At 42.4% G+C, this 20,721-nt stretch overlaps 1 long non-coding RNA gene across 1 annotated transcript; it reads right to left on the bottom strand.

Moving 5' to 3' along the window:
- Nucleotides 1-179: 179 nt before the first annotated feature.
- LOC116939542 (uncharacterized) lies at nt 180-19,047 on the bottom strand. Its single transcript, XR_004402424.2, has 3 exons — nt 9,276-19,047; nt 5,871-5,979; nt 180-4,160 (listed from the first exon to the last, which is right to left on the bottom strand). It is a non-coding gene; the product is annotated as an uncharacterized LOC116939542 (long non-coding RNA).
- Nucleotides 19,048-20,721: the final 1,674 nt, after the last annotated feature.

Here is a 20,721-nt window from a genome sequence, read left to right as displayed (position 1 = left end):
GGGGATCTCAGAATGAGACCGGTTAATTGTATGGTTATGTATGGTTATTTATACTGGAACAATACGTTAAGCTATAAAGGTGTTCTCTACTGGAAATCTCTGATTTTTCAAGGAGGCGGGTCAGAACGTTACAACAACAAACAATTCAAAATTGACGATATGGGTGCAAAGTATAGGAAACGTAAACAAATACTTAAAAAAAATACAAATAAAACTAAACAATTTATTTTTATCTTACCAGGTAAAGCCCACTGAGCTCTTCGCTTATTTTTCAGAAGTGACCTGGCCACAAATGACCTTGGTTGGATTCCAGCAGTGTGTGCAGTCGTTTCAAATATAAGTTTAAAAAATCTACACTAAAGTACTTTTCAAGCTTCCTGACCACAATATGAGTAGTTCTTTGTCTTACAATCACATTTTGACTTAAATCAATCAAACATTAAATTAAATAAGTCACATGTTTATCAATCATTCTCTGTTAATGCCTCAAACAGCTGAACTTTCATCACCTCTGATATTTCCTTACTTATTCTCCCATCTAAATCACTGTTAGATGCCGAGCTGTCGATTATTTAGTAACTTCCCTGACACCCTGTTTGTTTACATATCACTGCAATAGTGATCAAAGGCCTGTTTAACGTTTCTGTAACTTAATTGTAATTGTGCTGTGATCAGTAAAACAAAAAATATCTGCCCAAGTCGACTTATGCCACAGGGACTTTAATAGTTAAAATTGATTTATATTTAACATTGATTTATATTTGATAACATTGATTTATATTTGTGCTGATTTCATATGGTCAATAAAACTGCTCTTCAGATCTCTTGAGTTCTCACCTGGTTCGACAAAAACTTGACATTTAAAAACTAGGGATGGACATAAAACATTAGAATCTGAATATTTATCCTGCAGAAATCCGATGAGCTATTAAGCTCTTTTTCACAGATGTCCAAGTAGGTGTGATCATATGGCCAGTAGGATTAGATTTTAGGCGGGCCGTGATGGATCATGTTTAAAACCGATATACATTTTCACATGAGTGAATTTCAGAAATGCACGTTTGCAATCGCTATGTCAATCTTGATTTGAAGCTTTCGTGACTGCAGGAATTCATACTCTTGAGTTATTTTTGTAAAGTCACGTAGGTAGAAAAAATTATATATCACGACGTTTCGATCGCCACACAAACAAACCGTCTTCAGGTGAGAGATGTTGCTTGTGTGGCGATCGAAATGTCGTGATCTATTATTTTTTTTATAGCTTCGTGACTTTACCGAAAGAACGAAAGAGTATTTGTGTTAACCTTTAAACAAAGGCACGCTATCTGTTTGGGATCATTCTAGGACTGATACATTTCCTGGACAAGCTGCATGAAACACCCCTTAAGTGAAAAGGCCCCTGAATTCACACTAATATATACTGGAAACTAAGGGAAATTTATAAATCATCTCAACTCGTAAAACCCATCTATCCAGTTCACCATGGAAGTAGAAGCTGACAGAACTCTATACCATTTCTGGGGTCGAAATGGAAAAATAACACGTTTACCGAAAGAAAACGCATACTGACGCCTATCTGAATGCAGTCACACCATCACCCCGCACAGAAATCTGCTGTTATCAAGACACTCATTCATCGAGCTGAGAAAGTGTCAAATGGTGACAGTCTGAGAAGTGAAATTCAACATGTTAAAGAAGCGCTGCAAATGAACGGTTTCAATGATGCACAAATCAACAGGGCATTGAATGCCAAAACAAAATCAAATAACACGACCACTGAAACTGCCCAAGTAATTAAAACGATCAAAATACCGTACATTGCGGGAGTAACTGTTAAACTGGCCAGATGTTTGGAAAAAACAAAACATCCGAGCCAGAATTGACAAGGTACATAAAATACAGAAATTAATATCTGATACAAAATATGTATTACCAAAGCTATCAACAGAAGGTGTGTACAGGATTAACTGCATGTGTGGTAAATGTTATGTTCGGCAAACAGGACGAATGATCAGCACGAGACTAAAAGAACATCAGATGAATATTAAATTGTCCCAAATACAACTGTCAGCAGTAGCAGAACATGCGTGCCAACAAGGACACTCAATTGATGTTGAAGTTCTGTGCAAAACTAGCTACTACTGGCCAAGACTAATTAGATAATCTATCGAAATTGAAAGAAATACAAATAATTTTAACCGTTCAGATAGCTACCGCCTTGGTCACCACGTCTACGCCTCGATATAAGGAACGAAACAGGTGGACTTCTCCACAAATCTGGCTGTCGCCTGATGAAGCTAGTTGTAATTACTGGTGAAACGTCGTACTCAGATTGTAAATGTTGTGGCTTGGCTCTCCAACACACCGGTGTGCTTACGAGTGGCGAATTGGCCACGTTCTGTTTACGTGACAACCCTTACTCGTTGGCTGTGTCGGGTGGTGGCGGGTTTTAACGACACATTTATATATTTACGTGATCTAAACCCCCCAAAAAAACCTCTATTATGGATCAACTAAGGGGAGTTTTCTCATTAGTCGCTTCATGCTATTGACCCCTGGGTTATTGCAAACCTGTCAACCCCTTATCAGTGCGTCCCTTATTACAGACCAATTCAGACCTTATTGGTCCTTTATAAATCTCAACGTACATCCGATAAAATCCCATCACAAGGGAGAAACACAAATAGACAAACAAGTTTCGCCCGTAGTAAAACGGCTGTACACCGCTTGGACGTGAAACACTAAATTTCCCTGTACAAGAGTGCGGGTAAACCGTATGGTTTGACAAGTATGTTATTGTAGCTTATCGACAGAGTACAAGTCCTTCATCCAGCAGTGGATTGACAACCGCCGTATATTATTACCACACGTGAACAGGTATACACTTTCTAAGCAGGGGTGCGTAACACACAGCAGACAGCACCGGGACTAGGGTAAGGGTATAGCAAATAAGACACCATGAGTCTTTTTTTTTTGGGACATGTCGGGTTGTATGAGGATGCATGCAGAGACAGCAGAAAGGAGGCAGGTCAAAAGTGGAGCGACTGTGATGACGGGGACATGTTGGCTCAAGAGGCAGAGAGAGCTGGACTGCTAGCGCTGATGACCTGGGATTTAACAAGGAATTCAGCCACGCATAATTAAACCAAGCAAACCGACCATGGTATAGTGAGTTAATGGTCATGGCCTGGTCACAAACAACTAATGTACATTAAAAAAAAACACACGTAGCATTTAATATTGGTTTGTGCATAAATTTCGACGTGAAAAAACGTCTCTCTGCAGCAGGGCAATTGGGGAAATACGCATCCTAGTATGTGGATAAAAGGTCAGTTGAAGTGGTCTCAGAAGAAGCCATGTGAAAACTGTCTCCATGCGCTGTAACAGTTCTGAATGGATACTTCGTTTTATGTTTTTACGAAACAATGTATCCGCAGCACCATTGGGATACATTACGGGTTGGTGGCAGCGTACTTTTCGAGCCACTTAAACAGCACGTATCCATATTATTATGTCTCTTCACTCTTTCTTGCTTACACTTTTATGATTACACCTCTCATACCGCGAATTTCACTTCCATCAAACCCATAACATTACTCAATGTGTACCCGTCCGCCAAAACACGGGACTCTTGACTTCACGCACTCCACCACACCTCTATTAATAACGTACCCGGCATTACCGGGCAAACGGTGACTCAGGCAAATTACAAACACGGTGTCTCGTAGATTAATAAATACACACATTCACGCACACACAGAGCGAGAGAGAGAGAGACAATGGGGAAGGGGAAGCTGTTGTTGACGAGCTATACAGTATTGTGCACATACCTAGAGAGATAACGCGTGCTTAATCGACAGTGGGGATTACACATACCGAGCTGAGTCACTCACGTCACCAGATGTCTTGCGGGGTGTGGACTTTTCAAAGTCAGTCAAACAATGCGCGTTGTCTAATTTGCTTCGCGTGCATTATTTGGTCCCACCGCTTCTCCCGTCTTCTCTCGTCCTCGGAACGTGGAAGTTGTGCCTTAAAGATCGTGAATATGATGGCCCCCATCCGTGCCGATTGCTTGATGATTGTGTTAAGTGTTATGTTTGTTTTTGCCTCCCATGACAAGTGTCTTCTTGTTTCCGTGCATATATGTACCAGGCATGTTCCTGGGGCAGAAAATAGATGTTTCACACCAGCGTGTTTCTTTATCACAATGCACAGATGATAAGCAATAAAAATAAAGTCAATAATTTTGTCCCTTAATTTCTCTGTGCCAGATGGCTGCAGACCACAGCCTCAAGGGGATACTCTGAGGGTCATTGCATCACCAGTAATGAACTCTCCTTGCCCCTGCTTCAAAACGGGTGGCCGCAACTACTTACCGTGTCTGGAATGTTTGTGCTGAGAAGAGCTGTGAAGAGATGTGTTGGTGCTTTTTTTTGTGTAGAATATGCTTTGATGTTTATTGACTTATGATACATTGTGATCAATGTGGCGTCTCTTTTTCTAGACAATAGAGCCCCCCCCACCCCCCATCTCTCAAAGAAAACAAATATATATTCTTGACCATTGTAAAAAGTGAAATTTTATTCTGGGAACCTGTATGCACTCCCTCATTGTAGTCGAGAACATTAAGATCAATCCTGGCCATACACATTACAGGACAGGTTTGAAAAGTACCAAAGAGATTTGCAGAACTTTATGCAAACAATACTTTTCTTTTGCCACGTGAGACGTATCGAGACGAAAATGCACAAAACTAAATCCCTACCAAATGTAAACGTTTACAAGTTTGCCACAACAGTTATAATTTCAATTTAATTTCCTGCATTTAAAATAAAGGCTTCCGATTTCGTACTAAAAACTGCCCCCCCCCCCATCTATTGTAGATAAGGCATGAGAACGCAGGGAGGAAATGCAAAGTGAACCCAAAGTCAGCAGAAGAAATCACTTATTTGCCCATTGCAACAGACTATGCCTGTACAGTAACTTTGGACATGCATAAAAAGCACATTCCACCAGCTGCCTGGCATTGATGTTTTTTGCTCGGGATGTCGACAGTACGTTAAGAGAACCACCCCCCAATTGATTGCTTCTTAAAACAACAAGGATGTCAACTCTGCTGTCTGGAGGGACTCTTTTTATTTTCATAGTTTCCATTCCCATCCGGTTGGACCATCTCTCCTCGCATTGTGCTAATCCCAACTATGTTTCACGATTAATGATGCTCGCGGCGTTATCGAGCTTGCTGCAATGCAGTTATATTTTTTCCAGATTAGCAGATTTAAAATATAGCGTAAAACTCAACACATTCATTAATAAAGCTGTGGCTTTAATAGGAAAATGCTTTATCATCGGCAACGTTACAAGCGAATGCCCATCTTCATAGCACATTAAATATTTCACGAATTTCTCCTTTTCCACTAGAAGGATCAGGATGTGAACTTATCCCCATCCCTCCCATCACTTTATTGCCATCACTTTGCCTTTACTATTTAAACCTCATTCGTGTAGTTTCCCTGAATGCATAGCAATAGGCCTTTCAAAATTCCATCAGCTGCCGGTTGTTGTCGTCTTCTGCATCGTGTCAGTGGTGTTTATTGTGCCCTGTCTGTGTGTTATGATGGGAATACATTGGTGCACATTAAATCAAACTTGCAAGGAAACCGCGGTCCTGCCAATGATTGCCCAACAACTGCACAACTGGAGCCAGTTAACATCCACATCCTAAAGGCACCCGCTTGCTCAGTTGCCAACGCAAGCTAAAATCCCTCAGCCTTATAACTCGGTAGCATTCAAGCCGCATGCACAGCAATACGCATTTATGACGGCGATCTATTACCGTGAGATAAGGTTTGTGTTGCGTTCACACTCACGTCTTGGGTTCTGTATGCGTCTCCGATGAGTGTTTGTCGGATTGTACCGCGTGTTGTTCGGCATAATGTCCGACGCTTTTCTCCACGTGCTGGAAGCCTTTTTCAGCTCCTGGAGAAGATCCCAGCATGGACTTCGCATGAGTGTTGTGGATTGTTCTGAATGGTTGTCTAAATGCTGCTAGATTTTACAAAACAATGTCTACAATGCCGCATATTCTGCAACTGCTATATACACAAGATATGATCACTACGACATATCAAAAAAAGTAAACTGGTGTACAAAGTATGTAACAAAACAGCTGAAGTTCACATAGGCATGTGTGTAAATTATACCTGAAAGATATAGAAACACTGTATAATCCTTACACTCTCAGGGACATTATGCCTGTGTTGTAGAATAACTGTACGATCACATCTATGGTTCATGTTTTGTTTTGTCTCAGAATACAGATCATATCCTAGTGAATGTACTGTAGTCTCAGGTGCGTTTTTGGCAAGTGTCCAAACTACAATTATTCAGTATTTACCTAGGGTAGGTAGCCCTTGGTTGAATAGAGTGTACTGCTCTGCATGATTATTATTTTTCATTGCTCTGGGCTGAGAGGTGAAATGGTCAGCAGTCTGTATGCAAAGACTATGATGGCCATCTTCCAGAGAACGATGTGTATCACTTGTAACACATACTTTTAATTTACGAATGCTAAGCTGCCCTTTCATGAAAAAGGTGTGTACGCCAGCGGTTCTGCATTCGCGTTTGCTCCATAATTAGTGCATGTTTGTGTACAGGTGCTCTAAATGTTACAAGCATCTGTGAAAATAATGCATCATCTACAGATTCCCTGCCGATGACAGCACTGGCCACTGCGTGTGGTTGCAGCTGCTGGTGTTGACATATGCCAAGTAGAGTATACACTTCTTAGAGGTGGTGATGTAAATTTAAACTGCGCTTCTCTTTCCTCACATGCCAGCTATTTGCCATCCTTAACAATATTTGAGATGCAATTTTAAAATGTCTGCATTGTAACACACGGCTCTACTCTTAGAAATCCATGTGCAGTAATGAACCTTAATATATAAGGGTGTATAATTAAGTATACCGCATATAAAGGTGTTCGATGCCATGCCATGATGCAGCTACTGATGTTGAGTAACCGCACCTTCTGAGTACTTCTCGTCGACAAGATGAGCATCCTAAAAACCGTGAATGATGGGCGACCAATAATGCTGTGTGCTTGTCCTGTCAGTAGTCAATTCATATATGAAGTTATATTCCACACATATCATCGCGGATAGGCGTGTACACAAATTATATCACCCTCGCTACACAAACATCAAGAGATAGGCTACAACCTCATGAAGGACCTCCAAACAATGGAGGAATATTGTCCACATTGGCAACCCCATCCAAACCAATCCGAGACCGTAGCTACTGTGATTCACTTGAAAAACTGGCTATCAAATGCCGGACTGAAGAAAGTCCAGAAAGAGCCGCACTCAAAATATATCAGTTACTCGGGATCGAAGCCTAACCGACCGAGAACAATTGAGAAAGATCTCTAATGAGACAAAGGCCAGGATATATCGCATCTGAAAATGCACGGGCTAATGTTGCGGAGCAGACATGCACACACTTCGTAATACTATCTTGGCCTCTGTGTACCTCAGAGCAGAGTAGTAACACGCCCATCTGGGCTGAGAGTTGCCACACCAAACAATTAGGCGCCATCTTATACACCTGAAGGAGGATTGTCACCAGCTCAAAAACATTAACTCCTTTACCCTGGCCGTGTTATCCAATGTACCTCCTGATAACTGCAGACAGGAAATCACTTTCCATGAATACTGCTGCATACAGAGTCAATCCAAATCTGCCCTTTCACGAAAATCGAATACATCTTCTGAATCTCCGGCTGAAATCACACAACTCTTTTATTGAGGATGTCCAGAGCCCTTGTCAATTTGGGATTTAGTGCCTCAGAGAAATAGCGACAGATTTAGGTGAACAACATCCCGAACTTGCACCTGATGACCTATCCTACTGAAGAAGTGCCTAAATTTAATCTACCTCAAAAACAGTGGTCCACATGAAATCGAATCTGTACTTCTCACCGTAGAACTGCCCACCACCTTCACAAGTGGAAATTCAAAGACAGCCGAGCATCCGATTGTGGAAACCTCCGATCAGACCATCGACCCCGAGTGAACCACCGTGAATTTAGAAATGTCAATGGAGACGTGGAATTAATCAGTCGCACGTCAACTGAAGACATTTTTTTGGTAAATTTGGACATAGACATACAAGTCAACATTCGTTCTACTATATAAGGGGCCGTCCATAAATGGTGTCACGCGATTTTGGACGATTTCTGACCCCCCCCCCCCCCCCCATCGTCACACGGCGTCACAAAAAGTCAGACCTCCCCCTCAAATATGACGTCACAAAGCTCTGCCCCCCCCCCAAAAAAATATATAAAACATGCTTCAAATCGCTTTAAACTATTGTCATTGTAGTGCGTATTTAATGTGGCACTGCACTCTGATGTTGTAGGAGAAAACATTTATTAAAAGTATATTTAATTAAGTATAACGTGTTGTCTATATTTATTTAATGTTGCGCATTTTGATGTGACGTCACATTTCTCAACCCCCCCCCCTCGTCACACACCGTCACAAATGTCTGACCCCCCCCCCTAGGTGCGTGACGTCATTTATGGACGGCCCCTAACTATCTCGGTGTGTTTTATTAATTTTAAGTAAATTATGATTCGTATTAAAAATGTACTTCCCTTCATGTTTTACTAATTTGGAAATTATGTCTTTCATAAAATAATCAATACACATTACATTACACGGGAGTACTTTTGTCAGTGAACATTCATTAATTATTCAAGTTTACAATGTCTCTTGTGTATGTCACTCACATTTACAATGCACTGTGATAGCACTGAAAATTCAAGGGAATGAGAAAACGGTGGGCACGCTGGGCACAATGGAGGGCATCAAAAGAAGCAAACCCAGAGAAAAGCTCGGACATTATTCAACACGGGCACGAGGCACAGACTTTCCTAGCAACCGTCTGTACAAATCACCATCACCAGGAAACTCCACCAGTGGCACAACCGTGCACCTTGGACTTTAGAGACGAATAATGGTTTATTGTTCTGCCTGACTAAGGGAGTGAGGTTTGGTGATGACACCAAAAGATGTTTTTAGCCCCGCATACCTCTGCTTGACGGGATGGTGGTGGCTGAGGTGTACATTTTAAATACACGTCCATAATAACAGCAATTATTAAACGACGTTTAATAAGTTGCTATGATGGTAGCTCTGCACTGGTTCAGCAGGTCAATATATTTGATGATTTGAGGGTAAAAATAAAAAATGGGGACGGGGGGTAGCACATACCTTTTGCTCTAGGCATTGCCCATTGGTACGCCACGGTTCAGAGACTTAGGTTGGTGCAAAACTTTAGGCTTGTCCCCAAAAATCCGGAATCATAGCACACGAGACAATAGCAGTGGATTTACAGCTTACTCTCTGTAAGGGTGTAATGAGTTTAATAGCTCAACGCTGGGAGCCAGGCAGACAGGTTTTCAGGGCTTGGCACTGCGTAAAAAATGGTGAGCTCATGCTTTTATCCCCTTCTTACGCCTGGGGCCAAACTGTAAGAGGGTAGCTCACTCACTGCACAACCAATGACTTTTGAGATCGTTGGTTACAACTCCGTGCCTTGTCCAGTTTTCGGTGCTCCATCAGTGTGTGCTGAAGACACACAATATAGATGTGTGTGTACAACAATGCAGGGCACATATTGAAATTCACTTGGGTGTGCCCTTTTCTCATGTTTGCTGCAGTTCATTAAAAAATTGTCACCATGGTCTATCAAAACAAACAAACGTCAATAAAAACGGATCGAACGTGACACAACCGAATGGAACACAAACTAAAGTCATGAGTGTCAATCGCATTCCATTCCACTTGTGGACTTTATAGCTTTTCTACATATACTTTTGTCATTATAATCTGGTAGATGCCACCAGTGCAGGTTTGCTTGCGTAGCCCACAAGGCACCTTAGGGGCGACTATTTATTTGGCCACACTCATGGAACTGCTGTCTGCCAAAGCACTCCTCTTGGACAAATCGCCTTAAAGACTATTCTTTAAGCAAACGTTCTTTCACAATGTTTTTTTACATGATAACATTTGCCCTTTGTGCGGATTGCTGCCAGTTCATAAGGGGCTTACAAATTCCATTCAAATGTTTCGAGTGAAATAAGAGTCAATTAATATTAATACAGAAATTAAAGTTGTCAACAGTCAATGCGGGACAATGTTTGTGATAAAGATGGCTGCGATTGAATACGTGCAAGCCATTCCAACACATGTCTTGGAGTGTAGCTGTTGTCAAATGAACCGCAGGGGATGTGACAGTCTCCATTTGAAGAAACTCACACTGAATGTTGTTATTCTCTGGCTTAATGTGTCCCAGCATAACTACTTTCCAGCATGATTGACTATAATAACATCCATCCAAGGGGGTGAAGCAATGCAAATTATACCCTGGCGGTCTCAAACGTAATTTGTCATCACCTTTTCCGGCACAAAAACTATACCTTGGAATTGTTTTTGGTTCGCAAAATTGATAATAATTTAGAGCCATTTGTGAATCCACTGGTTGTTTGAGCCTTCGTCACCACGCTGGAGATTCCGAGCTGGTGAAGGGAGTCGGACAGGGCTGGCTTATATTTCACTCAGATATTGATTTCACCCGTGGCCGCGAATTCAGTTCAGGTCATCCGATTCACAGCGCAGTGTGCTAACCACACTGCACTACGGCTGCCCTTGTGATTGGCTCACGGTGACCGAAAGAAGCGGAGAGACGCTTTGATTTGACACAGCGAGCCAGCGTTCAGTCGCAGTTCAGCATGCGCGTACATACTTGAGATGCAACGCAAAAAGAGACAGAGATAGCGTGGGCACGCATTCGGCTCGTGTTGGATTCCTTTGAAGGAAAGCATCCATGATGCGTTTTTGTTGTTAAATATCACACGTTCACGGATGGTCGCGACCACAGAAGTTTACTGTAACAGTCATCCTCTTTGCAAACACCCATGGTGTAACAAACCATGTGTGTGTTTTTTTTTATATAAAAAAAATCTCCCTTTCAAACGAACTCCGCAGCAGCTGAATGTTCTGTTCCACCGGTCCCCACTCGGCTCCCCCAGGGACACCCAGCCCATCCTGCTGCTTTCCATGTCGGACATGTTTGCGCCCAGTACTTACCGGCGGTAAATATTTTTCCTCGCTCAGATGATTTTCAGATATGAAAAGGGCATTCCATCACGGGCATTCGCAGAAACGTTTTTTTTAAATGTATAGTACTGTAATGCCGGCTTTGTTAACACAGATCTACGAATCTCAACACTGTGGTTAAGCAGAGTACTGTTTTGGGATGTTTGGAGGAAACATAAATGCACGGATAACATTGAAATGTGTGAGAGTAAAGCACTCCAACTCCACACAGCTAATGCACGTACTTGCTGTACTAACATCTATAGGGACTTAAATATTGTCATGTGGGTATTTTAAACACACTCCTTTGCTAAGTGTACACAAACCCCACAGTTTAAGCCCATGGACTAGAGACGTGCACCAATACCCATCAAGTATTGATCATTAATACTGTATGTGAGGTTGTTGGACTATTACACTGCACACATGATTGGCATCTGTACCAGCAGTACTGTATTGCATCATTGCTCTAGCTCCCTGGACATATTTCAGTCTTGTACATTTTGCACTGAATTTGTGGAAAGCAATATTTAAGCACACTCATAATCGCCATAGTCATCATCGTCAGCTATAATTATCAATCCACTATGTCTGGGTGAAGTCCTCCCCCAAGTCGTCTCTATGACTCAAACTGATGCGACAAACCTTTTAGCACCAGCACACGAGCTGATTTCATCGCTTCAGTGGGTGCTGTTTGCTCATTGGGCTCCCGAAGCAGCAATTATTTCTGTGGGTTCTCCCCTCCTTCCCAAGGATTCAATTCGACTGAGATGGCAGAAGAGAAGTACATGCAAGAGGCAGAGATGGAGTGAGATCAAAGGATTGTAGACCAAAAATAAAGATGAAGTGAGATGAGAGAAGAAGAGTGATGCAGACAAGATACAGATGAGATGTTTTAAGCTTTATGTTAATATCTTGCTCGGATTTAATTTCAGTTGTTTGATTTCAGTTGTGTGTTTTGATTTGTTTGCACCCCTCTTTTCATCAATTTCAGGTGCTCGAAGTCAGAAGTATTTGCTTACTTTGCTTAGGCCTACCACCGCCACGATTCATAGGCGCGTGTGTCCTTTACATCTTCCCCCTCCCAAGGCTCTAGTTTGTGAGGATGACTCACTCCTCACTCCTCCACGTGTGGATTACCGCAGCACTTGTAACATGCAGATGGCACTGGTGTCATGGGGTCGGCAGGGCACACCCAGTGCCGTTGTTGCACAGGTCCTGGTGCATCGGATGAAATGGAGCCTCTTGTTCAATGCCCCCCCCCCCCCGACCTCCTCCTTCATAACCTGGTTTGGTGGCTCCGGTGCAGTTGCACAGCCTGCATACTAAAATGTCTACGCCACTACTGTGCACACTTTCCATCGTCTTCCGATGGATTACTTTTCATGTTTTTCACTTGTAAATGCCACTGTCAAAGATCGATAAAGATTATCCTATTTGTGTATCATCATGTTCTCAATCGATTTAGAAGTTGTTTTGCTTAATTTCATTCAAGGGCATTCATTCTCCATTGAATAGCTCTTTAAAGGAATGCCACAAAGGTCATATAAAAAAGAAAACATTTTTTGTATTTAAATGAACATAGTTATGAACCAACCACCTATATTGACCTAGGCCATGTTCTGTGTGTACGTTAGCCAATGACAAAATAATCCATAATGCACTCAATCAAGTTTGATCTCAGAAGCTAAGTTGGGTTGATCCTGGATACTTCTTAGATGAGCAAACACCATGCATTAAAAAAAACAGGTGTTATAGGCTGCTGCTAGGCCAAACTGTGAGCAGCATAGGCTGTGCAGAGAACTACACCATTGTACTGTACATCTATGCTGCCCACCATCACCAACCAAGGCGGATCCTCGCGGTGAAATATGGGTGAAAGCCTGCCCCCACCCCGCTATGACCCGCACGGCATGAAGAGGGCCAACGAAAAAAGGCGTGCACATTTAGGATACGCTGTAAGAGCTAGGATTTCACTACAGCCATAACCGCATATGCAGTGAACGAGAATGTAATGTTCTTTCCTGCCACTGGACATGCCCGCACGCTTGTGCTGCCCCGAGTGAGTAAGTAAAAAAAAAACACCCACCCCACCTCAGTGGTGCAAACTTACCTCGTGCAATAATTCTCACGAGGTATCCTTCACATCCATTCCAGAGACCGTTTGATTCAACGGCTCAGTGTGTAAAATATTGTGTACGTGAATAGATAAAACGAACCGGACGGCATAAGCCGTAGAATACTCATATAGCATAACTAAATAAATAAATGAATAAAAAAGAATTGATTAAAGAAGGGACAGAAAAAAAAACTGCACGAGCAAAAGAGTTAGCGTAAGTCCTTGGCGGGTTGCCATTCTTTGAGTGGCCAGAAAGAGGCAGCCCAAGCTGCATTCCACACAGCCTTTGTGGTGAGCACCCAGCGTGTGATCCTAATGGCAAGCAAGCCCGGCACATTGCCGCACACCCAGTCACACTCACTCACAACGACGTACTAACCTTCATTGTGGCACATGGGACATGCTTCTAAAATAATAGCCGACTTAAAAAGAGAGATAATTACTGTGCATCATTAACGACAATATGAAACACGAAGTAAATACACGGTAGATGGGGGTGGTTTTTTTTTCTTCGAAATTACCAATAACAGGTTAAATACCATATTGGAAGCATTTGTATTTAAGCGAGCACTGTGCGCTCATCAGAACGTCCTCTACACTGGCCGTGTGGGCGATATTCCAACCACTGCTTTGTGTAGGAATTGGGGAATATTACAGAGCTCACTGAACATGTCGGGAACACTGAGGTTTGTTTTGTCTTTTTACACAAGCTTTCTTCTTAATCGAATTAACATGCCACGGCTGTGTGTACAATAATAATTACAGCTCGCAACGCGTGTAAATGACGGCGAGGGGGCCCAATGCTTGTTGAATGACACGCGCTCTGTAATACAGCATAAACGCCGTACATTTGAATAGTGATATGGCCTACATTTAGTGATGTAATCCAAACCCAGACACTTTCCCCCTAAGCTGCCGTATTATTATAATTTGTCCGGCAACTTTATGAAAGCTGATGGAAATTCACACCCGCTGCCTTACTCAAACACGGTCTCTTTTAACCAGAAAAAAATAAACACGCACGTATAGGTTATTATATTTTTTTCGTGCACTTGACCATTCTCAACTCGAGAAATCATCATGAGCGGGAATGCGGCGTGTTTCTCCTGCCGTAGATTTTGGAGCCGCGCGCCGAATAAACTAGAATACTGGGCTTGTTACTATTCACTTAAAATAATAGAGCCAAAAATATGTAGACAATCGAAGGTTATGGGGGCTGGGGAATTATTCTTCAGCAGCACTTGTGCAGGCCAACTTCCTGCCCCGGTTCTTGTTTACCAGGAATGGGCATTCGTCTGTGGTTTGTACCATATTAACCCCACCTGGTGATGGGCTGGGGAAATGGAAAACACACGTGGATTCTGTGGAATACATTTTTCACAAGACCTGTTGCTTTTTAACATGCATATTGATATTGTGTCATTCAAATTATAGGCACAGCACAATACATGCACGGTAACCCCAACGTGGCAGCGAAGTGCACGCTTCTAAGAATAACGCTGCAATGGCAATGCGTCAGTCGCACGCTATGCATTGTGTGGCAATGAAATTGTTACCATGTGCACACAGTTTATACTAAAGTACAGTAAGCCATTTTTGACTTTGGACAAGATTAGAAAAAAAAGGTTTCACAAACATTGACTGTTTTCTTGGTCCAATAGTCCAAGCTGTATGCACACATTATAAAATATTTAGTCAATTTAAAATTGCAGTGCACTCAACATTATCAATTGAAGATGAAAAACAAAACTTAATTGACACGTTGGTGAACCACAATAACTTTTTTTGTTTACGATAAACAAGAGCATCTCACTCAAACTGCCACGCTTCACTGGTAAAAAACAATCACAAGAGTTTATCTGAAGACAACTTCAAAGGGGCCCCCTTTTTTTAATAACGCTTTAAGAACAATGGAGGTTTCTTCAGCGTGCACAAGCAAGAATGCCACTTTACACCAGCAAGCGTGGAAAGACATTGCATGGGCTATGAATTGAGTAGGATGAAAGCCAAAGGTATTAACCACACCTGCAGCCTCTTATTAAACGGCTTACCAACTAATGCCCGTGCAAAAAAAGACGAAGGAGGCCCTGGGCGTTCCACTTGGTGGAGGAAATCGTCTATAAAGCATGCTGTGCTGCTCACTGCCAAAACAAATCACGGGGTAAATTAAACTGAACATGGGAAAATGGACCGAAAGATTAATAGTGTACAAATATGTACGGAAAGATGTGTATAGGGAATTACATAGAGAGAAAGAGCGATGCATAGTAAGGACGTCATATTGTCCGCTGAAGAATGACAAGAAGGGATTATATATGTTGAACCTCTTTCGCACCGTGCGTAGCCATGGCCGATGGTCGAGGCTGGTCACAGAACAGCACGCAGAGGAGGGAACAAGCCCAAGAAGATGAACTCCGTGGAATTGGTGGGGAAAGGTCTTAATCCAATATTGGATAGACCAAAGCTAATGTTGATGAGGATGACAATATCCTAGTTCAAAAGATTTCAAAGGTTATTGATGCAAGACAAAATAATCCTGGTTGCTCTTTATGCAACCACAATACACCACACACTCTTACATTTCAATGGAAGCTTAAACATTATACAAAGTTTCTGCGCATAATTTAATTCTTGTCATTAATTATGCAGTGGGGTTTCCAACCATTAGCTTTAAAATATGGAAGAAATAGACACAGATCAATTGTGAATCACCTTGAAAGTGATTTTCACAGAAGCCCATTCATATTTCATGCATGAGCTTCGGCTGGTGCTATCAGTAATTAGTCCCCACCAGACGCTATTGAACTGCATCACTGCTCGCATGCTTTGCTGTTCTGGCATCTACAGGTGTTGCCAGGGAAGAGCTCTGAGTGGTAACAAAAGACCGCGAGAAGTGGAGGAATTGATTAATTTTAGCCTGAACAGACCGGAATGATGTCCCAGGATTTGTTTTGGGATTCCACATCCATCTCACCAATGATATAGGATTATTAATCTAGTGGTAGTGCCTTACACTGATAATATATCCCTACTCCAAGTTAGCCTAGCTGCATTCCACTAAGTATAAATTGAGAAATTAAGCCCTCAGTGGAGGGATATCATTTCCCAATGTGTCAGTCACATGGGACGGACTACATAACTGATAAGTCTTTTTTATTTGGCATTTTATAACTGCCAAGACCGGCAGTAGCTAAGGGTGGAATGCATCAGAAGCTTATCAAAATGTGGAATGTTTACTTACGCTGTGACTAAACAAAAACAATTTTGAGCAATGTAAGTTTCACTGACCTGTCTGCATTATAATGTTATCCTCTTGGAAATGTGAAATAGTCCATGCACTCTGGTTCCCTCCAACGCACAAGACCACTCACTAACATAAACTGTATATATTAAATCACGGTTGCTGAGCATAAACATAAAACGCAAAGCATCCAGCAACAAACATCACTATTGACCGGATAATAGACATTAGTTCATACGTTTCTGGAATTGGCCAAGCATACACAATTAGGCCCCTCCTGAACACGGGTCTAGAGAGTCAGTGAGACTTTTTCTAGACAACATAACACATAATCTATAACTGTTAATAATATAGACTAATATATAACTCCTCATCTCAGCTCTCCGTTGTTTTTGGTTCATGCAGTACTATACAACTGAAAACAAATTGGAGCTGTACAGTACAGCCACAGGAATGATTGTTCATCTTAATACCTATTGGCTGGCATTCACATTAAGAGTACTTTTAGGTTATTTTCACATTCCTTCATGTGACTCTCTCTTTAATGATCATTGAATGTGCCGCTGGGTGCTATGCAAGTCTGTGTGTGATGATACACACACACATTTCTTTATCGTCAACATTTTTGCTTCATTGGCAAAACACAGCACTTGGAAGGTATAGTTCACCAACTTCCTTTTGTGATCTGGATCGTGGCCTACCAGCATGCGTCCGTCCGGCTGTCAGGCGGGCGTGATAAAGCGTCATCACTGTTTGCATCGCTGGGTCTGGAATGTCATGTGTGTATTTTAGTGCCGCCGCCACCACTGCCAGGCAGTTATGGACTGATGGCAAAGAAAAATGTGGATTTTATGCCACCATCACTTTGCTGGTTATAGCCAGAGCAGTGGCAGGCAGGAGGTACAACAATTCTTGAGCGCCACCAACCAAAGTTCAAAATAATGGTTTGGTTCTATGAATACATTACTCTAAATAAACTATGAATAAATTACTCTTCGATGTTTTGCTCTTCTGATTCGAAGCCAAAAGTCCCATTACTGCATGGGGTCAGTTGCTCGGATTTTCTCTCCATGTGCTTATAATCTGTGCCTCTTTCCTTGTAACATCCACTCTCCTCATATCTCATTCCACCGCATCCTTCGATCTCATGTTTGGTCTCCCTCTACTCCTTTTTATTTTTTACATTATGCCCATTTAAAAAAATAAGACAGGTTCAAATGTATAGTTTTCAGGACTGAGGTCTGCAGATTTTCTGTACCCCCCCCCGCCCCCTCCTCGTGTCGCAGTTTGTGCTCTGTACTGGGCTCCTATTGAAATACAATAAAAATACAGGTTACATTTGAAGAAAAAGAAACCAACACCGATGTCAGCCTATGAGTGATTAAAGTGCTCCACGTGGGAAACCGGGGTGGGAACTTTGCAAATCACAATCCATGTGAGCGCTGTCACAAGGGGGGCAAACACTAAGCAACATCGAAGCAATTAACTTGAGTGCAATCCATCAATTTTATCCATGAAGTCTGTTACCGTACAGCCCGTTTGGGTCAACCCACTGCTGGATGAGGGCCTCCTGCCTCGCTGGCCCTGTAAGAATAATTTAACCATACTTCACCGCGCTGGTTCAACAATTACATTTCCTGCACACTGCCCTCTATTGAACATAATGCCTATTACTCCCGCCTTAGGGAATAGCGGTCTCTCATATCAGCACAATCCAGGCTCAATCCACTGCTGGATGCGGATGAATTTATCCAGCAGTGGCCCAGGTTTTGCTTGACAAAGAGTCTTGATGTCATTTGGCTGTCACCCGGATTAAAGCTGATGCGTGAGTTCTGTATATAAGCAATACAAATCATAATACAATAAAACAATGAAAAAAAATGGCATAAACTTGATTTTCTCTTAACCGTACCTTTCAAAGTTTACTAAGAACACAGTAACCTATGGTCAAGGGAGTATGCTGTATAGTGCACAGTATTTACCGTGTATACAATCGTGCCAAATGCTTTATTTAAACATTGTATAATGCACCCTCAAGATGTAGTGTGCACATACAAGTGTAGAGGAGTACTGCGAGTAACCAATGAGTGATGAGCGTAAGGAAGTGCGAGTTGGTGGAGAGTTATGCGAGGCCCAAGAAGTAACGTCACGGGTTACTTTGGGGGACTTTTCCGAAAGCACTTTCGGGAAAAAAAGTGGGTGGGGCCGAGCTGGGGGGAGGAGCTGCCGAGAGGGTTCACAAGGAGGACCACGTGACGGACACGTGCTCGTCGGCGGGGAGCCAGGGTAAGGATCGACTGGAAGAGGTCACTCACTCACTCTCTCGCTCTCCACGTCGCAGGGCGGTGTTTGGCTGATTCCCTGCCCTGGGCAGACGGGTGACAGAGCCTAAGGGGGTAGCCGAAGTAGGCCCGACGGAAATAGTTATCCCAGGTCCAAGTGAAGGATGGAAAATAGAGTGCACCTTCACTGGTGTGAGTGCAGGATGCAGTGTGAGAGGCGTGTATTAATAAACGGCAGCCAGCCCTGATAGCATTCCTCGTCTCCGCGTGGTTGGACTGCACTACACAAGTATACAACACAATACTGTAATGTAAACACTTTTAATCACATGTAGTTACTGGACGTGGTGCTACAAACACACTTTGAAAAAAAAAAGACGCGCGCACAGTATTCTGATCCGCTGTTATCATAGTAAAACAAGGGGATGTTTTTACTTTTCTGTCTTGTACAAATGTTTTTACATTCAGTAAATTAACTGCTCCACATGGCGGGTAAATGTATCGCATGAAGGTATCAGTGACAGCAACCCAAGGAGACACATTTTTGTCCTTAATCTACCACAGCTGCCCTGCTGCAGTTGCATCGGCTTTTGCCGTCACAAATTCAAACAAAACCAACTTCCACTCCACGCACAAAACCCAGCGACGACTTAACTGTTGACAAATGTACGTGGATATTTGTGTTGTGACATTTCTACAATGATTCAGCATTGCATACCAGCCGAAGATACGTTTTACGATGGTTTCCCGTGCGTGAAAGCTTACGTACGTAATAATACCTTGATGGCAGTAGTGCATCATCTCCTACAAGGTCAATGAAAGGTCACGTCTTGAGAAATCTGCGTTTGAGTCCAGAGTAATTTACCCTGATATGTTTAATTCCCATTGCCGCACATGAGTAAACTAAGCATTCCTATTTGGTTGTAAATCTTTCTCTGAAAGGCGCTGCACTGAACAACCTATACGGAAACGGTGACTACCAACGATGCCCTTCTCAACAAGGCAGTAAGCATCCGCGTTGGGTATAATATAATCGACAGCTTTAAAACAATAAATGCACTTAACCATGGGGCACAAGAGCAGCAGTTTGGGAACATTATATGCTCATAAATATCTCCTTGACACAAGCGGAGAAGTCGCCGAGTGCCCTGGTCCTCGTGAGACTTCCCGAAGTTAAAATAATGCCCTAAGTTGCCGCTATGCAATACGGTAATATAGATCGTGAAATACTGCCAACACAAATGACCGTTGCACTTTCTTCTTTAAAAAGTACAAGCACGAGAAAGCGGTGACCACTAGTTTATCGGCGTAACTGGATTTGCCGCTTCTCTACAGATTAACTACGTAAACTTCCGAATGAATCGGCTTCACGATTATACCAAATCCAGTTTTGCATGCATTGGTTTAGATTTCCTGGACGAATAAGACTACTATTCTATATCAATGTGGCACCTACCATGCGTCATAAGTTTCTATTTTTAAAGTTGATTGCACACCTGAATCGCAGACTTTTGCTCACAAGGAGATACAAAAAACATTCAGCGAAACCTTGCACCAGTGGCTCCCACCCTTTTTGGTATGCCCCCCCCCCGCCCCCCATCAAGCCCTTTTCCCCCACCTGACTTGCCTACGGAACTTAAGTCTCTATTTCCGTGTTATAGTTTAATTAAGCGTTTCGTTGCTGCAATGTGGAAGCTTATGTTTCCTGCACAAATTGACAATTTCTCCTGCACGGTTTCAATTCCGCAGCCTGAACCTTCCCCCGAGAGACTTTCGGGCTTGGCGAGCCGTGGGGGCTCACAACCGCCACCTTATAAATTGCACAATACACTAATTCTTGTTTTACAAGTAGTCGGATAACACAAAATACATTCCATTGCCTGGAATTATTTTACTCCGACAAACTTGATTTTCATT

This window comes from Petromyzon marinus, chromosome 6 (assembly GCF_048934315.1).
Source record: "Petromyzon marinus isolate PM22_M1 ecotype Great Lakes invasive population chromosome 6, UKy_Petmar_22M1.pri1.0, whole genome shotgun sequence".
In the NCBI taxonomy this organism is placed as follows: Eukaryota; Metazoa; Chordata; class Hyperoartia; order Petromyzontiformes; family Petromyzontidae; genus Petromyzon; species Petromyzon marinus.
The sequence above is the reverse complement of the archived record's forward strand: the minus strand, read 5'-3'. Positions and strand labels throughout refer to the sequence as shown.